Source organism: Pinus tabuliformis, chromosome 7 (genome assembly GCF_031772625.1).
Source record: "Pinus tabuliformis cultivar Carrire ecotype Pingquan chromosome 7, CPIR1, whole genome shotgun sequence".
Taxonomy (NCBI): domain Eukaryota; kingdom Viridiplantae; phylum Streptophyta; class Pinopsida; order Pinales; family Pinaceae; genus Pinus; species Pinus tabuliformis.
Window position 1 is genome coordinate 657658437 of NC_142293.1, and position 18335 is coordinate 657676771.

At 35.7% G+C, this 18335-nt stretch overlaps 1 pseudogene; it reads left to right on the forward strand.

The window, feature by feature from the left end:
* Nucleotides 1-8235: 8235 nt before the first annotated feature.
* LOC149249152 (nematode resistance protein-like HSPRO2 pseudogene) lies at nt 8236-9528 on the forward strand (annotated as a pseudogene).
* The last annotated feature ends 8807 nt before the right edge of the window (nt 9529-18335 follow it).

The window sequence follows — 18335 nt, forward strand, 5'->3', positions numbered from 1 at the left end:
GACAAGCTCTGATACCATGTTGGAAATTTCTGGCAATTTCAAACAAAATCTGAACAGAGAAAATGCTTTGTTTTGCCCAGAAAATAATACTCTGTTTTAGCATAGGGAAGCAAAAAAAAATGTTTGCTGGAGAACAAAGTTTTACCACACACATAAAGGATTTCTATTCATTAATCAAAAACTGCTAATACAATATTCTTCCTCTCACAGAGGGATTTCACAAACACTGCTTCAGATGCAGTAAAAAGGATTGCTCTGTCTCTTCAGAAAATTACTCTGTCACTTTAGAAAATTTTACACTGCTGTGTGTAAAATTTCTTTACATTCACTGCTGTAAAAACAATCTTCAACTACAGAAAATTACATTCACTGCTGTGTAAAAAAAAACCTTTCACTTCTTACCTTTTGCACTGCTGTGCGTATTACATTTCATCACTTCAACAAAAAATGAGCCAAGATATCTTCTACAAAAAAAACACATTCACACTGCTGCGCTTCTGAGTATTTCATTTCACATACATCACCACCAGAAAATTACATTCCATATTCTCAACAAGGAAACATTATCTTTGCACTGCTGTGCATTACCAAGAGAAATTGACACTGCTGTGTAAAAAAAAACCTTTCACTTCTTACCTTTTGCACTGCTGTGCGTATTACATTTCATCACTTCAACAAAAAATGAGCCAAGATATCTTCTACAAAAAAAACACATTCACGCTGCTGCGCTTCTGAGTATTTCATTTCACATACATCACCACCAGAAAATTACATTCCATATTCTCAACAAGGAAACATTATCTCTGCACTGTTGTGCATTACCAAGAGAAATTGACACTGCTGTGTAAAAAATTTCTCCCTCGCGCTGCTGCGTATTGCTTACATTTCACAATGAACAACAACTAAAAAAAAACATTACCATATGTTTTACTTTGTGTGGTAAAAACAAAAAAAATACAACTCCCGTGAACAATACAAAACAATAAAATTAAAAGCCTTTACCTATATTCTACGAACAGGAGTAAATACCATTAATTACTTCACTGAAACAAACGACGGTCAAACCCAAAACTTCACGTCAACTCCATGTGCAGGCCTGTACGCAGCTTTGGCTTCAATCGACGGTGGACAGCCTTCATTTCGATCGAACGGCTATCGCATAGACAAACCAAACAAGATTGTTCCGGGGAATGGGTGGTTTTGGCAAGGACAGCCGAGACACGCGTCAACAGGTGAGTGTGATCGGAGCCTTCTCAAGAAATACCACTTTGCGTGAAAGGTGGTGCGGGGAAAACCATGGCAGTTTTCTAGAAATAAATGCGTGCAGGTGAAATTATATTTCAACAAAGACTTACCTTGTGCTGCATCTAAAGCTATTTTGAGCCTTGTTTTCCAATTTAGAGGAGAAAGCTCTGCGCTACGACTTGGAAAACAATTTCTTGGAATTAATATTAGTATATACACCAACTCAATCAAAGAATAACAATATTATTTAGTAACACATTTACCATAAAGGTGAAACCACTCAAATTTATTATACGTAGATTAATAATGTCAATATAATTAAAAATATTATGATTTAAAAACCCTAGAATTACCTCATTCTGGAATTGGTGAAGTCCTTCTGTAGAGAATGCGGAGAGCACTTTCACTGCTATATCTATTCCTTCCAATTTACCAAAGAATACTGATCCAAAACCGCCTTGCCCAATCTTTTGAGTAAAGTTTTGTGTGGCTTCGATTATATCTCTTAACTTGAAGGCAAGAGAGTTTGTTGGATTTGGGTGCATAATTGTCAAGTAGTCTGCAATCCTTGCAAATTTATAGTATATCAAAGAAATGTTTTCACGGGGTAAATTCACAGTGTGACTCATGTCAAAATATATCTGAACTTCAAGTTGCTTCCTAACCTTCGTTGAGATGTTGTTTAGTCTTGAATTTCCTCCAATAAATAGCTATAACCACCATCACTGCTAAAGCTATTAAAGCTCCACTTATGGTTATTCCGATTAAAATCCTGTTCGCTTTTGCTAACAGACAAGTTTCAGGTCAAAAAAAATTTACAAGTGATGTTATAATGTAAAAATGGGTGGAAAACAAATTGAATTTCAAGATCCGAAATTTGAATATCTTACATAATTTATTGAATTTCCCAAACAAAAATATAATTTCTTTTGGAAACATCATTAAAAAAATTGCAGAGTGAAACAACATAAATAAATGATTGTAAAATTGGTCATGTAAATTTATTGTAATTCTTTATATTCATTTCATGGCTCTATTGTTAGAATGATGCAAATCCTTGATTATCAAAAGAGGTGTATTGAAGATACAATGCACCTACATAACTGCTGATGGTAGCTGTTATAGCGCGTCTCACTATAAATAAAGGGCGAGGCCTTCTCCCGTAGATCCTACATTGTGCTTAGTTTACGGGAGCTCACTCTTTTTGGAGATTCCAAGTCTGTAATTGAGTGGGTAAATATGAGAGGTTTCTTTTTCTCATTTTCCTTTCTCTGGAGCTTTGGAATTATAGAATTAGAGTCCTGATTTCTGAATTCCATAGCATAGCTTCTTCTCCCTTCTCTGAAGCCTTCGAAATCTAATCGAAAATTAGAGCCCTGATCCCTTAATTCTTCAACCTAGCTATTTCACACATCTACCAAACACAAAATGGTGAAGCAGACTGATTATCTAAGGCAGGCTGCTCTTCGGGGACTGACTGGATCTCTTTCCAGTATTTTGAAAACGACATCCTACAGGAGGAAGGACAAATTCAGATTTAAGATCTCAACTTTCCTGGTCGAAGCTCTCTGTTTTCTAGCCGTCGGGTGGATTTGATCGCTGGATGTTTCTCTCCACGTCTTCCCCCTCTTCATCATCATCTTTCCACTTTTCTCTGGATCACTGGAGGCTTTCAGATCCACTTATTAGTTTTTGTATTGATGTCTATCTTTCAACTCTGTTGGCTTTTTATCTCTTGGTTTGTAGGAAGAATCTCTTTACTGTGATAATGGATCATTGCAGAGCTTTCAAAGCAGTGAAGTTTCTATGTCTCTCTGTTACATCTAAGACTGAAGTTTCTCTTTTTATCTTATACTATTTTTATTCAAAATACTGATACATGTTTTCTATTGTAACCATTTTCTTTATTATTAATAGAAAGAGTTTCTTCTGATCGAAAAAAAAAGGGTGAAGCAATCCTCTGATAGTATGGCTTTCACAGGCAGATTTCTGTATGGTTTTGTACGTTTTATATTTATTACTATCATAGTACTGGGGTTTTTGCATTTTTGAGAGCCGTGGAGTTCTCATCCAGAAGAGATGTTTGGGTAAATTTGTATTGACTTTACCCACCTAGGGCTTTCTAAGCTAGAGACTCTGTTTTTTGGTTAGTGGAGAAAATTGAGTGTCTTCTATTGTTGTGGTGCATAGTGCTTGTGTTTTGGCAATATCGCTTGTGGGAAATAGGCTGCTGGATATAGTGTAGATGTTAAAACTGAAGAAATAAAGAACAACTATATGAACCCATAAGAAATTGCTTCTAATCAGTGAAATTCAATACCTAAAGGCAATGGAGAGGTGGTAGAAGTGGCAGCGCCGCAGAAGACGACCGTATAGTACTTAGTGCCTGCAGGGCAAGTGAACGTGTTGCTGGCATCGTCATATGGATAGCTATAGGCCTGAGGGCTAATGAGCATACCATAGGGCATTAAATTCCCGCTATATGCGCCCTCGATAGCCCGATAACACAGACACACGCGGTGACTAGATAAATAAAAAATAATGGCGGTGTGTTATCGGGCTATCAAGGGCGCATGTAAGCGGGCATTTAATGCCCTATGGTATGCTCGTTAGCTCTTGCAGGAGGGCTAACGAGCATACCATAGGGCATTAAATGCCCGCTTACATGCGCCCTCGATAGCCCGATAACACACACGCGTGCGGTGACTAGATAAATAAAAAATAAAGGCGATGTGTTATCGAGCTATCAAGGGTGCATGTAAGCGGGCATTTAATGCCCTATGGTATGCTCATTAGCTCTTGCCCTCCGGGCATTGCGTCGTGAAGAAACGCGAATAGTTGGTGGAAGGGCAATTAGTGGAAGGACAATTGGCAGTTATGTTGCTGCTGCAAGAGATCAATTGGCACTCAGAGTTAGATGGTACGAACAAAATTGGAAGGTTGGATCCGCCGGCGAGAGAGATGTCATAGTTGTTGAGGTGCGGGATTTGATTGAGACTACTCAACCATAGTCGCTGGCAGTTCCTATTTCCACCTCTATAGCAAAGTTAATGCTATGTCCTTACACCCTCTGACAGCGGCAGACAGCCCCCTTGACGTCATGGCATGCTTACATGCTTGACCATGGATCATGGCAGTTACATGCATCCCTCTCTGGTGATTATAGGTCACGCAGCTCCGGCGGCAGCTGCCGTGCTCCTGCCCATCGACTCTGCCCGCCTCCACTTTGGCCTCGACTCTGGCGTATTAATGAGGCACGTTTACAAACCTTACCAACCATCCTCGATAATGTATTATCTGCTCAAATCCCGGAAATTCAAACTCCCGACAATTCAACCATTGAACTCCGGTGAACAGAGGAGAGGTTACAACCATTGAACTCCGGCGAACAAAGGAGAGGTTACAGAAGGTGATTCAGTGCATGCAGCTCTTCGAGGACGGAAGATTTCAAACGCTCTTTTGACCTCTGTCTTGCGCGTATATAGGTATTATCGTATACCCTTGCATACCTTTCTTTTTCAGCACGGTCTAGCAGTGGCAGCAGCAACCGAGCCGGCCTGAAATTCCTCACACATAACTATGGTAGAGCTGTTGATGCAGGGCTAGCCTGCAAACCCCAGAATCTTCAGTAATTTCTGCGCATATACAAATGCTTTGCAATCATTGCCCAATTGACATTCCAAGACAAGGCAATTTCATATATTTCCCAAATGCTTCATTAAATTTTACTTCTGCAATTGTAATTCCTATCAGATGATTCTTAGTGTTTGCATCTCTATAATTATATTGCAATTTCCATTTTTCTATATAGTCTTAAATGCCAGCGTTCAATATTTAACTTGTTCATACAACCTTTCCAGCGCCAAGACAGTGTGTTTAGATACAAAAAGAGTCGTTAATCAGAGTCGGTTTCAATCAGAACTCAACCTACAAATTCAGTTTACTACCCACAATTTCTTAAGCGCTAATAAAACTCAAATCACTCTGCATTTGCATTATAAAATGACACGGGAATCAACCCACAACTTTACCATAACACTGTCTGCGTTTTAACTTGATTTATTTACTGTAATTAAGACTGGAATTGATCTCCATCGATTTGGATTCATAGCACAAACTCAATAGGTGAAACGATCCTAACAATTAAGCATTCTGCAATTCAACGCAATCATCATCGATCCAGCACATAAAATCTCCATTTAATCAGTGAACAACACATAAAATTCAGAATGGTAGTTGATTCAATTGGATCTGACTAATTCATACCTGTGAACTTATAACGCAGATCCCAGAACTCATTATTTATCTGAAACGTTGTTTTATATTCCCAAACCCAACTCGTCATTTACCCAGATTGGAAACGCTGTCTGTAGTGTGAACTATGAGTCGATTTTGTTCCTTTTTCAACAATTGATACTTACGCCTTCACTGTAGTTTCCCACAAGCATATCAATGTCAGTTCTGGACTTTAACCTCTGCATCAGCACAACTTGTCATCTGCCAATTTGAATACCTCATTCGATTGGGAATTCAACCAGATTTCTAACCATAACATCGATTCTCAGAAATAGATTTAAATTCTTGTATTAAAACAGAAATTCATAAAACCCAATCATCTTTCATCACCGCATTCCATCAACACTACAATATTGATATTAATAATACCAATTCCTTTATTCCGGTGCAGAGTCACAATACAACCCAATTACAACATCGATTATTCAGATCGATTTCCTATCATATTGCAAATTAACCATTCACACAGGATTTAATGTTCGATTCAATGTCTTTTGTCTTCAATAGTTTTGCAATGAACTCATAAACAATGATTTCTCAACCAAATTATATAAAACAGGCATTCTTCATTTAAACCCAATTGCAGAAGATATATTCCACTCCAGAAATCGAACTACGCAATTCTGAAACCACTTTTTACATTAACAATGAAAGCACTTATAGACTTTGTCCTTGCCGGATGTGCAACAGTAATGGCCTTACAATTGCCAGAGGCTTACAAGCCTTGGCTGTCCAAACTTTTCTTCTCCTTTCTAATTTTAAGTGGAATGATGATGCTGGGATAAGCTGGATGAGATTCTTTCCATGGCAGGGTAACCCAATTAGGCAATTTTCATAACCAGGTCTAAAAAGGCCGCAATCAACTCCTCTTTGCTTCAATTTACCCCAATCAATTTTGTGTGTCTTCTTGGCCATTTTAAATTGGCCTTGTATTTTATCTTCCGTCCTCAAAAGTCCTGGATTGTTGATCTTAGTCCTCACTAATAAGGTGACATATAAGAGCATATGCAAGATTATTTTTGGGACCCCATTTGCATAATTCACAATTGAGATCTTACTCATTGAAATTGTTTGCTGTTAACAGTCTTTGGAAACATGCTTTATCTAGTTATGGTTGGCACTATAAGGTAAAGTTTATGCGAGAACATGACGAAAGATTAAGCTTCAAAACTAGGGGTTTGGACTCTACAGTCTGAAAGAATTAAATAAGACGCCAAACTTCTGACTAGATCACTGCCCTAGAAATTGATAATGCTTGTACAAGCTATAAAAACTGCGAAGTTTTACAAGCATGTTAAGATGTGAAGCAATTGCATACTTCATATTCACTGGTATTGCTGACGACAAGCTTCAATTTTTTGGACGTGAAGTCAGGTTGGATTGTAGGACTCATTTATTTCAAATGATTGGATCAATTAAACGTTGTCCATATTATTGGGTCTTTAACATTGTGGGCAGCTTCAGTGCTGCTATGCTTTGGGCTGTCTCTGGCTTCTTGTTGGCAGTTGCAGTGGTTATGTTTTGTTATATGTATTGGCAGTTTCCTTGTCCTACCTTGTTTGTGTTCTGTTTTTGTCTTAGGCTTGTTGAATTTCCAGTAATTTCAATACTTCAAATTCAAAATTATAAAATTACATTGAAGACCATGAGATTTATATCATAATCCTGTAAATCATAAAAGTAAGTACACTGAAGGCCTTGAGATTTAAATCAGTTTGTAGAATCACTTTGTAGCGTGGTATTATTGAACCAAGCTTGTTTCCATCTCATGAGCTTATGTCTACTGTATATTAAGGTATCCAGCAGGTATATTGGATGCGGGGAATTCCATTTAACACAAGGATAGCAGTCAATTAGAGAGGGCAACATTTTCTTCTAAAAAATATTTATTGAACTATAAAGAAGGTTTATTAATGAGGGGCTGGCTTTGTTGGGAACCATGTAGTTATACCAAAACCTGATAGCATATATAGGGATAAGCTGGATGAGATTCTTTCCATGGCAGGGTAACCCAATTAGGCAATTTTCATAACCAGGTCTAAAACGGCCGCAATCAACTCCTCTTTGCTTCAATTTACCCCAATCAATTTTCCAACTGAACCTTTCATCTAGCAGATTGTGAACAGCATAACTGAGGAAACACCAAATATCCCCTAAATTGCTTGTACTAGTCTTCTTGTAACTTTTGCACATACATCTTACAGGGTTAGGGAGACAAAAATTAAAGTTTCCTCACCAAAACTTTTTGTCCCATACATGCTACAGGGCATGGGGAGCAAAAATAAAAGTTGTATATTCTATTTCACTAAGATGTATTTATGTGTGCACCAACCACCATATATTTAGCTTATATCTATTCACTTTGTTAACTGGAAAAATATATATTTATGTGTTGACATTATTTAAATCTTTTCATTATTTATGTGTTGAGTTTTTATCATCTACAGAAAAAGTTGAGTTGCAACAAATAGATATGTTTTCTGTCCAGTAACATATTATATATAACTTTTTAAATATATCAAGGATTTAAGAACATTTTATTCTATTCCAGTTTTCAAAATTTTAGTGTTTAAAATGGATTTTAGTGTTTATTCTATTATTATGTTGTTTTTTTCAGATTATGGTATATGGAGAGCATTAGTGTCTTTACTCTCCTGGTTATGTTTGCAGGGAAAAAATATGTCCTGTAAATAAATGGCATCCTATTTTGCCTTTGTTGAAGAGTCCTTAGAGCCCTCCCCCATGGAGTGTGCGGGTTACGAGCAGTATGTGCATCTCCCTGAGCTCAGTGCCATGTGGAAATTCAAGGAATGGCCTGGTTGGTCTAGAGAGGGGTTGGTAAAGGCTGCCTTACAGTCATTGGAGATTAATTTTCGGTTTGTTTCGTTTGTCCTCTGTGACACAAGGACTTACATTGACAAAGAGGAATGGAAGAGAAGGCTTGAATCCTTAATTAGTTCCCAGATTGAGTTGATTTCAATGATTTGTGAAAATGACAAGCAGGTTCCCACTCTTTAGTTGTCAATAAGTAGTGGTGTTCTTGCTAGGAAAGTTTTCCATGAGGTATGGCAGAGACCTGGTGCTTTACCTGTGGTTAGCAGAACAAGTGAAGAGAGCTTACTTCCTCGTTTGGGTACATGGAAAAGCGCTGAAGATATGGTTTCTAGAATATGGCTTGCCATTGAAGGCCATATGCAGAGGACTCGCTTCACTTTAGGTCTAGGGGAACCAAATATGTCAGGTAAGCCTCTTCTTGAATATGATAGAATCTGCAAGCCAAGATATTTGCACTCTTTAAAACAACATAAACAGTTCCATAATCCAGAAGATGCCAAACTTTGCAATGTCCTCCAGATCTTTGAGGCCTGGGTATTTGTAGGCCAAGAATTGTTGCACAGAGTATATGAAAGAATAGACTCTGGGGATTTCGTAGGAGCATCCACAGACTGTTGGATGGTTGAAAGGATGTGGAACATGCTCACAGAAATTGTGAATTTGCTTCTAGTGATGGACCCAGATGATTTCCTTTGCCTTAAACACCAGTTGGCAATTAGCAGCACTAGTACGCTTGTAGGCGCATATTGCCTTCGGTCTGCCCCCCTTAGAGACCTTACAAATGCATGCAAGGAACTAAGGCATCTGGTGCCCAAAGTCATGGGTGTTGAGGCTGATCCAAAGGGTGGACCAAGGCTCCAGGAGGCACTTATGCATTTGTTTCATTCACATGGACTTCGCTCACATAACACTTCAGGTGCTTATCATGTTGCAACAATACATGTTCTGTTGGCCTTCAAGGCAATAGAAGCCGCGGTGAAAAGGTTTTTCTTCTCATATCAGCCACTGGTAGTAACAGACATGGGTAGCATTGAAATGAAGGGTCCATCATATCTAGGTGCTTGTGATGCCCTGCGTCAGATATATTTTGAACCACCTTATTTCCCTAGTATGGATGGTGCAAAGACATTTTTGGGTTACTATTGGCACTAGAAGTCTACAACTATGGTGGATGGTACACTGGAAGATCTACAGACAAATCAAGTGAAGTCTACAAGACAAAGAACAATGCCTTCAGTTTTTCAAAGTATTACCCCAAATTCATACATACACTTCTTACATTGACAGTTTTGAGTACTATACATAGAATTATATTGGATATAGGATTAGACTCATTTTTGTTCATCCCCATCAGTAGGACCAATCAATAGAACAGTGCTAGAAATTTGAACAATTTTTTTTTTCCCCTCTCCAACATGGATAGGATACTAAGGATTCATAGTGTGCAATTCCTCCTTCGTTAAATACTGTAAAAGATTGTCCAAAATTAAAAAGATAATTATTAAAATTATTAAATTTTACAAGTTGTTTCCTTTTTTTAATTTTTTAATTCTTTACCTAAATTCTATGATGAGTTTAGTGATATTTATATAATTCATTATAAATTTTAACATGAAATGTAGTTTAATGCTATTATTTTTTATTTTATTTTTTAATATTTTTTAATTCAGTGTGTGAAACTGAGATAATTATAATTTTAAATTGTTAAGTTTATTTAATGGAATGCATCATAATTTTTTTTATGCATTTTTTTTTTTTATATTTAATCAGATTTTTTGTTTTTTAAGATTTTTTAATTCAGCATGTGAAATTGAGATAATTATAATTTTAGATTATTGAACTTATTTAATGGAATATATCATAAAAAATTTAATGTATTATATCTATATCATATTTAAATATATAATTTAAATGATGGAACATTACAATTTCATTACGGGTCATACTAAATAATTATCTCTTTAAACTAGGCCTCAAAAAATATAATTCTTTTATTTGAATATTTTCTGCTTCAAAATTAATATGAGTGAACCAACTATCCAAGGGTCTTATTGGATCTTGTTCTGATTTATTGATTTAACGATATATAAGATATATCATTATACTATTGATGAGTCATCTTATACGGTGGCTTTATCCAATTTTCTCTTATTGACGAAGATAGTTATCTTTTATATATATATATATATATATCAATTTTTTGGATATATTGACATCATACCGTTACGTTTTTTTCCTTTTTGCCCTACATTTGACATTTCTGTGTTACGTGTTTGTGTCATAACAAATTTGAGTGAGTAGTAAGGGGTGAATGAGACTATTCTAAAGGTTGTCTCTTGCTCATCATGTCTGCAGCGCTTTTCATGGTGGGTTTCTACTTTGATAGTGATTTTCTTCCTTTGTAGATTGTTCTTCAGAAACCATTTTGATGCTTCTTTTCTATAAAAGTGGACATACTTTGTAAGTCAAAACACCAAAACCATAATGAAATTTGTTCCTTCATACTTTGGTATAATTGTAATAAAATCCATTATGGCCTCTTCCCAACACTCACTTGGTATGGACAATGGTTCTAGTAGACTTGGTCTCTTGATTATTCCTCTTTTGTATTCAAGCTACATTCCTACCATAAATATCCACTCATTTCCAAAGTTTTGAGAAAAAATATTACATAATGCATTTTGGATTGACTAATAACATATAATTAGTATAATTTTTTATCTCTACATTTATTTTACAAAGTACTCTAATACTTCTTTATACTCTACTTTAATTTTCTTGCACATGGCCTTGTGTTATTGCTTAGAATGTCATTTAATTTAACTGAATTTATGGTAAAGGTATAAATTTTGCCTTTAGTTCTTCAATACTAATTTGTTTTAGTGAGATTGTAAATTTTAGTCAAATTATTTCTAGTATAGTATCATTTATAAAATACGTTGTTCTTTAATCATATAAGTTTAAATTTAGAACATTGATAATGCATATTGCTTATAATCATTCTCACTCTTAATATCTATAATTTGGCTTAACACTTATCATTTTCTTGCAGATTGACACACGGTTCGCTCGCTTGTGCAGAGCCTAACCCCACGGTTTACAAAGAACAAAAACAATCATTGTAATTTTTCTTTCGTGGGTGACTGGCAACCTTTAGTGAATTGCCTTCACCTTTGCAATTTTTTTCCATATAGTTCAGATTGTTTTAATAATCAGTATTAGTAGGGCAATTACTTAGCCTTTACTTTAAATTTTTTACATTTCACACATAGCTTAATTAAGGGGAAAAGTAAGTGGCCATAATCCACACATTTTTTCAATTTGTTTTGCTATTTTACCCAAGTCACATAACTTAATTAGCAAAGGAGTAAGTGGCCCATAATTCACTCATATTTTTTACTAACCAAAGCATCTTTACTTCATTAGCATTGGGACTAGGAACTGGTGTTATTAAAGAAAGGGAGTAGCCCCTGCTTCCCTTGCGTCTTTTAGACGATCCTGGGCTTGCATCTGAAATCTTTCTCAAAGCACTCAGTTTTTCATCTCCCTTTTTAGGCTCACATAGTGTAATAGGAAGGAAGTAAGTGGCCCATCAACCACACATTATTTTATTTGCAGGTAAGGAACAAACATAATTTAGTGTAAGTAGACGAATTTGAAAAGGATCATCGAATATCCACATGACTACAAACTTTGTATGTTCACTCTGTCACTTACACACACATTTCACTACACACACTAAGCTACTCTAAACTTTGAACAAAGGGAATCAAGTATAAAAACCTTTTGTACTTAGTTTATTTAAGCTTAATTTTTCACACCATAAGTGAAGGAAGACACGTAAAAGCAATCATAACTTGAACAAACTAAATTTCCCCACATGGGCCACAAAATAATTTATAGTTTAGGTTAGGACTGTTGGGGGTAGGCATCCAATAAGCCGCCATGGTCATGTTACATTTTGAAACATAGAAGTTGTCTTTTAGGGTGCTTCAAATCCTTCAATCAGTCCACGGAAAAGACAACCCAGGCAGCACAGAGACCCGATTCAGAGGGGGTTCGGCTTAGGCTAAGTGCGTGCGGTCCTATACGGGGCTACCCAACCTGTATAGTGCTCGATACTGATAACCGATTACCAAGAAGCTAAAGACTCGACTGCCTCTGTGAGACGAAGGTATCCTATTGGCCAAATTTTAGGGCATCTTTCCCTATAGGTGGAGGTGTGGGAAGCACTAAAGCCTCATTCAATACCTTGGTTGATTCTTTTCGTTGCTGGAAGCGTCACCAGTTCTTTCGGGACATAGCCCCAGTACTCGTCATTTTTTGGCTGCTGGAAGCGTCACCAGTTCTTTCGGGACGTAGCCCCAGTACCCGTCATTTTTTGGCTGCTGGAAGCGTCACCAGTTCTTTCGGGATGTAGCCCCAGTACCCATCACAAAATATATCTCTGCAAGGCCCAGTTACTTATAGAGTGGAAAGGACGAATAGGTCTTCATAGGACCTTTTATCATACGCAAAACAAACTAAAATATTTTCCTTGTTTGATTGATCACATAGCTTAACTTAAAGGGAAAGTAACACTTTATTTTTCATTTTGCTTTATGTATGTAATTTCTTTTTATACACATTCCTCTCCTCACCACAAAAGTGACACACATTCCATTTTAAGAATACATAAATACTTTACTTTTTCATATTAAGAATAACAAGACAATGCTACACAAAAGATTCCAATTCTTGTTTCACCTGAATATACATTAAAATAAATTCTACAAATAAAAATTGAAATGAAACATTTTTTTTAACTGATTTAAAATGAATTATTGGATAATTTGTTATTTATTTTGATATTTTTTGGGTAGAAAAATTGCAGGAATTATCTTTTGTGACGTATTTTATGATATGTCTTAATTTTGAGATTTAGTATTTAAAGCCCTCTAAAGTTATGTTGGGATATGAAATGAGTGAAAGCTTTGTGAGCATAGCTCTCTACCTCTTGATGTCATTTTACACACCAATTCTAGCTTTCAAACAATGTGAAAATCACCTTAATCAAATTTCATATGCAGAAGCTATGCCTCCCACAAGTTCAGCTAACTTGTTCATACGGTGGTACCAAGTGGACGTTGCATCAACACCATTACTTAGATATGTGGAGTTAGTCACGTGTGGACATTCAAGAAGATCCTAAAAGGTCCAAAACCGTAACACTAATAGTGGCTTGAAAAATTTGAAAACCCTAAACCTTAAATAGTTTCCAAGCTATGTTAAATACTACGTCACTAGGAAGAGAAGGGGTTCCATCTTTTTAGGATTGTATTAAAACATAGTTGAGCACAACATCTAGGAGTGGGATTTGAGATCAAAACAAAGGAGAAAGATAATTTGCAACAACCATATAGACAACAATGTCATAGGCAACTCGATCGTAAATACCCCTTTCTTTGTATTTGTATTTCCATAATTAAATAAAAAAGAGTAGAGTATAAGCCTCACCTTCTAATTAGGTTTTCTTTTATATGATATCCCCTAAGTTATATCTTGTATTAAATTATATGATTTTTATATTCACTTACATTTTTTTCTTTTATGGATTTAAATATTTATATGTATTTAACACTAACGAAGTGTTGAGACATGTGAAAACCCTAATCTGAAATCATTATCAAGCTATGTTAAACACCAGGTCACTAGAAAGAGGGGGTTCCATCTTTCTAGCATTGTTTTGTCTCGTGGTAGAGTAGAGCATCTAAGAGTTAGATTTAAGAGCATAACATAACAACCATTTAGAATACAATGTCAAAAAAAACTCTGTAATAAATACTCGTTTTTCTGTGTGTAAAGTTTCATAATTAAATAAAATATAATAGAATATAAGTCTGCTTTTTAATTAGATTTCTCTGATATCATATTTTATAAATTACATCTTTTATTAAATCATATAACTAATATTTCCATTTACTTATTATTTTTTTAAATTATTTTCAAATATTTGAATAATAAAATAATAAACAAAATTAAAATTCAAAAAATAAATTAAATAATAAAAATTCAAAAATGACAATGTAGGCTATAATAAATTACTTCGGGTGAATATCTACAATAATTTATATATTGTTCACAATAACTTAAACTTAATATTACTTTTTGAAAAATTCACTCTCAACTTTCAATACCATGACATCTCATGGTGAAGACCTCTCCAATCTACTTATGTAAAAAACGAAAAAATGAGGGGTATTATTAGACTCGAGAAGCCTCAACCTATGCTTTTACACTTAAAAGTTACCTTTCTCAATGACGCATTATCATCTATAACCACATACCTTGAGATCTGGTAAAGGACTCTCCATAATCTACTTAATTAAAAAAGAGGGGTGTTATTAGGCTAAATAGGCCTCTAACTTATGCTTCTAATAAAGCAAAGATGTGGGGTGCATCAGCTTATGTTAAGTTGGTTCATTGTTTAATATTAAGTATGTAAGCTAGGGTGAATAATGATATTATGGGGACGACTAACTTAAATTCTTTTTTTTGCTGAAGCAAGATTCATACCTTCTATTCATTAGAAACAAAGAAACAAATTACATATAATACAACTACCCAAAGAGACCTGAGGGACATAGAGTCAACTATCCACTCACGACTTGGGTACCAAGCCAAAAGCTTAACATCCGGGCCACGGGCCCACAAATTTAACTGTGAGACCTTCAAAATACAAACAAAAGCCTAAACCGGCCAATCCGTTTGCAAAGTTCTAACGGATGAGACGCAAATTGGAGCCAAAAAAGGCATATTCTTAGTTTCCAAAAACGGACCCGATGAAATAATAGAAACCATACTAAACGGATTTCGAGTCCGAATGGTGGAATAAACTTCGCGCATGTGAATTTTGGGTTATTTTGTAGTTCATGATCCTCTAGGTCCATCTCATTTTGGGTCATTTCCTGATCCATCTCCAGTTCTGCATCACTCATTATGGCTTCCTTCTGATAATCGATGTCCTGTGTGTTTTCTCGGTTTTCTTCAGATTCCTTGTCCGCAGGACTTCCTTTCATTGTTTGATCTTCTTTTGAGATCTCTTCATCTTCCTCAAGCACTTGGAATTTGTTCTGACTGATTTGTTGACCTTCATCTTGATGTTGTTTTGGTCCTCTTTTGCCGCCCTTTCCACGATTCACCACTTTCTGAAAGCTATATGTTTCCTTCATTGTGTTATTTTTGCTCTTGCTTACTACTTTACTGAGTGGAAAATCTCTGAGAAGGTGTCCATGTTCATGACATCTGCGACATCTGAACGAAATGTGCTCATAATCTACTGTTTGCACCCATTCTTCATCAAAAACTTCCAAGATCACCTCATCTAGTAGAGCTCCCGATAAATCCATTTCCACACATATTTTGGCAAATGAAGTATATTTTTCTTTTCTTGTGGCTTCAGAAGCTTTAACAAAACGACCTAATTTATTGCTGATAGCGGCTAACGATTCATTTTGCTAGTAATCAAGAGGTAGAGAATAGAGCCTTACCCAGACCGATACTGAAGTAAAAGTTTCACGTTCTGGAACAAAATTCATCATCCATGGCCGCATGTAGATTCTAGCTGCTGCATAGAAGTAAGTTCCTCCTTCAAAAACTCTTTGATCAATATATATGCAAATCAATGCCACCCTTTATTCTTCAAGGACGATGGTTATAGGCTTTGGCTTTTTAACTAGAGGAACTAGATTTCAAAATGAGGTGTGGTTTGGTGAGTCTTGTCTTTTTGAGCTAGTTGATCCTATTATATCCTAGTCAAGTCCCTATCCTACTCTATAACATTACTAAGTCACCACCACCGTGTATTTTTTTCTCAAAGAAGATTTAATAGAGGGGATTTCCTCTTGTCTTAATTCACAAAATTTTTTAGTGGTTTTACTCTTGATATTGGGGGGTTTGTTGGGGACAGGTTTTATGTCTCTCCCTTTCATCCCTATTTTAAGGGACCCATTAACGCACCATCTTATGTGTCAGTGTTAGGCAGTTCCCTTTGACCAATTCCAGCTCAGCGACTCATCACAAGTCGCCCCTCGACAATAACATGGTGGCCCCACCTCCAGAAAGAATTCATATGTCATACATGGGTTAGTCTAAATTTGTCAGAGATATTTAAGCTTATTAATGACCCAATTTCTTATGATCTTCATTATCATACAATTTCATCTAAGATCCCCTGAATATTACTTAATCCCAAAGTGGTTTATGTGAAAATTATAAAATATTTACTAAAAAATGAGACTTCCATGCTTAGTACGCTATGCATTGATCAAGACCATAATATTTACTCAAACTAAATTATTTTCAATGCAATTTGTACAGGTATTTTAAGAATGAATAAGTGGGAGAGGATTAACGAGTTGGTAGTTGAAGGCCCGGAAGATATGATACAATTTTCAGCAGAAGACTTAACATGGACAAAGATTGAGGGGGACCAAGTTGCAGTTATTCCATATTGTCGACTTGATGATTTCATAACTGGAGAGGAATCAAATGAAAGTGCACCCACTCAATTTCTTCTTAAGAATCATCGAAGTAACAAAATAGAGGATATCAAACACACCAATTACTCAACATTCCTGGAGTACAGTGTGTAAGTCTCTATATGCTTTTTCAAGATACGTATAATTTTTTCAATATGCATAAATATTATATCTAATTTGTAGTAATTTTTTTACGTACAATTATTGGTGTTCATATGGTCCACAGTCGACAAGGAGAATTAGGAGTGCATCATCAGATCCAAAGACAAACCGCAATCGACATGAAATTATTAAAGTTGGTTGCCAATGTCACTTCTTTGTGCAACAACTTCAAATGAGACCAGATGATGCTGTAATAATATATACTACATGTAGACATATTGATAAATCCAATACCCTTTGTCATGGGACAGATGCAATCAGTAGGTCCATGAGATTCAATTATGCACCACATTTATGTTGGGATATGCGATCTAGTGTCCAACATTTCGTTAAAAGAGGTTTTAATGTTACAATGATATGGGACAAGTTCATCTCTAATGTGAAGGATGGATCTGGTGAGTTATACACAGGGATACCTCGAGATACCTACATGACAAAAAAAGATATAAGTAACATTTACAATGATATCATAAGGCTAGAGTATGTTAAAGATCAAAGTGATCCAAAGAGTGTAGAGTGCTGGTATAAGGAAAACCCAGAGAGTTTTTTCTTCTACCAAAAGCAAGATCTTGTTGAAAATATCCCTTTTATCATAGGCATACAAACAAAGTGGATGTGTTCAATGATGCTGAAATACTCTCACAATAATATTATCTCAATGGGTTCAACCTTTAGTACAAATAAGTACGGGGTGAGTACATATTTATCCTAAATCCGATTCATTTATTTAACCTCATATTAATGCATGTATCTTATATAAATATAATTATACACATTTTTTGTAATGCAGTATCAACTTTACACCTTAATGGTTTTCGATGAACATCACAATGGGGTTCCAATAGCTTGGGTAATATCATCACGCAATACTATAGCTGATCTTTCTAAATGGATGTTGGCCTTACTTGCAATTGGAAATAAAGAGCGACCAGATTGGCATGTTCTTGCCTTCATCACAGATGATGCTACTGCCAAAATTGAAGCATTGAGGTGATGTGTTTATTATTTTTATAAGAGGCATAAAAAATATTGTTAATGTATAATCTCTCTAAAAATTATGTTATTGTAGGTCTTCAATGAAGTGCAAAGTATTATTATGTGTGTGGCATGTTCGTCGTGCATGGTTGAAAAATGTTGGAAACAAGGTCAAAGGGAGGGAAAACCAAATACACATTTTTCGTGGTTTAGGAGAAATCATGCACATGTGTAAAGATGATGAATCTATGAGAAAGAAAGTTGAAAGCTTATTTGAAGAATTCAGTGAACAAAAAAGATTTT